The sequence below is a fragment of the Salmo salar genome, chromosome 03 (assembly GCF_965601325.2).
Source record: "Salmo salar chromosome 03, fSalSal1, whole genome shotgun sequence".
NCBI classification, from domain to species: Eukaryota; Metazoa; Chordata; class Actinopteri; order Salmoniformes; family Salmonidae; genus Salmo; species Salmo salar.
The window spans coordinates 99461153-99463757 of NC_138293.1; the positions used below are offsets into that span (position 1 = coordinate 99461153).

The 2605-nt window shown below is 43.8% G+C and overlaps 1 pseudogene; it reads left to right on the forward strand.

Moving 5' to 3' along the window:
* Positions 1-1109: 1109 nt before the first annotated feature.
* On the forward strand, positions 1110-1611 carry LOC106602051 (apoptosis regulator BAX-like; annotated as a pseudogene).
* Positions 1612-2605: the final 994 nt, after the last annotated feature.

Below are 2605 nucleotides of genomic sequence, written 5' to 3' on the forward strand. Positions count from 1 at the left end.
TGGTTCAATGTGTCCATGCTGTACTATGGTGTCTACAGCAGTAACAGTGTGCTGAGTGGAGGCCAGTCTAGTTATAACATCCAGCTAGCTTACCTCTTTACCATCACCTCCTACATGCTGCTCTGTGGAGCCACAGGAGTCGCTAGAGCGCGATGGGACAAGAACATCCCTGCTGGCCAAACCCTCCCCTAACCCGAACGATGCTGGGCCAGTTGTGCGCTGCCCCATGGGTCTCCCGGTCGCGGCCGGCTGCGACAGAGCCTGGACTCTAACCCAGGATCTCTAGTAGCACAGATAGCACTGTGATGCAGTACCTTAGACCACTGAGACAGAGCCTGGACTCTAACCCAGGATCTCTAGTAGCACAGATAGCACTGTGATGCAGTGTGTTAGACCACTGAGACAGAGCCTGGACTCTAACCCAGGATCTCTAGTAGCACAGATAGCACTGTGATGCAGTGTCTTAGACCACTGAGACAGAGCCTGGACTCTAACCCAGGATCTATAGTAGCACAGATAGCCCTGTGATGCAGTGTCTTAGACCACTGAGACAGAGCCTGGACTCTAACCCAGGATCTCTAGTAGCACAGATAGCACTGTGATGCAGTGTCTTAGACCACTGAGACAGAGCCTGGACTCTAACCCAGGATCTCTAGTAGCACAGATAGCACTGTGATGCAGTGTCTTAGACCACTGTCACACTCGGGAGGCCTCGTATTCTACTATTGTAACTCTCATCAGGAAGTCGAAACCCCAGCCGTAACATTGGTTGATTAGACCACTAGTCTACGTTATCTACGGTCTAAACAGTCGTAACGTTGGTTGATTAGACCACTAGTCTACGTTATCTACGGTCTAAACAGCCGTAACATTGGTTGATTAGACCACCAGTCTACCTTACATCTATGAAAACGACTAAGGAAACATAGATAGACTCCTATCTGTATAGATCTCGGCCTGGAGGTTATTGTTCAGGACAGGCTTCTTCAGAGGAAGACCAGCAACAGTAGTCTTTGATTTGAAAAACAACAAAGTGATCCCCCCGCCACTTGTTTTGATTAAACAGCAACAGTAGGACTTAAATTGCGCCTGTAGGCGACTTCTCAGCCATGGCAGACGGTGGAAAGAGATAGGAAACAGGCAGAGGAGAAGAGGCTTGCGATGCAGCCGGAGGTAAAGGTGGTGTCGTATTATGACAGAATAATGGATCAAGCAGCTGTAATTCTGAGAGGCTACGTTATAGAGAGATTCAGAGCAGAAGGGATACAGATGTCTCCTGAAGAGCTGGGTGGAACACCTAATGAACTCCAGGGTCATGAGTTAAATGAGATGGTGGACGGGCTACTGGAGACTACTGAGGAAATTAACACAAATGCTGAGCTTCAACGCTTAATAAGGGAAGTCCCGGTCCATTGTATCCAGGATGTTTTCTTTGCAACAACCAAGGAGATTTTCACAGATGGAATCAACTTGGGCAAAGTGGCAGCCCTTTATCATCTGGCCTACAAGCTTATTCACAGAGCACATACACAGAACCAACCCCAAGTCATGGTTAACATTATCAACTGGACTCTACAGTTCATCAGAGAATACATTTGCAAAAATATCTAAAAACCTGTTTTCACTTTGTCATTATGGGGTATTGTGTGTAGATTGATGAGGGACATTTTTATTTAATCAATTTTAGAATAAGGCTGTAACGTAACAAAATGTGGGGAAAGTGAAGTGGTCTGAAAACTTTACGAATGCATTGTATCATTGGAAAGCTTAGATTCACAGCTATCCATCTTTAAAGAGGAAACCCTGATTTATATATTAAACTTTGTTTGACAAGTGGTTCTGACAGGTCATGAAATTATCTTTCAAATGATATATAATATAACCAACTTTGAAAGCACCAGCTACAACTATCGTTAAAAAATCAACCCTATTGTGCCATTGACATCAGAATGGTGGAAGCTTAGCCATAGAATTGCATGTAATGGGGAAGCTATGTTTTATAGACTGTAACTTTGGTGATAGAGGCACCATTTGTTGTATAATAGTTGTAGCTGTTGCTTTCAAAGTTGGTTATATGATATATAATTTGAAAGGTAATGTCAGGACATTTATACAGGTAATTCTGATGTGTACCCTAGAGGTCAAAGTTCTGTTGGCCTGAACATTCTGGAAATGTGTCTGATGGGTAGTGGTGAATCTAAGCTTCCCAATGATATCCAGTGCATTCGGAGACTATTCAGACCCCTTCCCTGTTTCCACATTTTGTTACCTTACAGCCTTATTCTAAAATGGATTAAATATTTTTTTTCTCATCAATCTAAACACAATAGCCCATAATGACAAAGCGGAAACAGGTTTTTAGAAATGAGCTCAGGTGCATCCTGTTTCCATTGATCGTCCTTAAGATGTTTCTACAACTTGGAGTCCACCTGTGGTAAATTCAATTGATTGGACATGATTTGGAAAGGCACACACCTGTCTATATAAGGTGCCACAGTTGACAGTGCATGTCAGAGCAAAAACCAAGCCATGAGGTCGAAGGAATTGTCCATAGAGCTAGGAGACACGATTGTGTCGAGGCACAGATCTGGAGAAGGGTACCAAA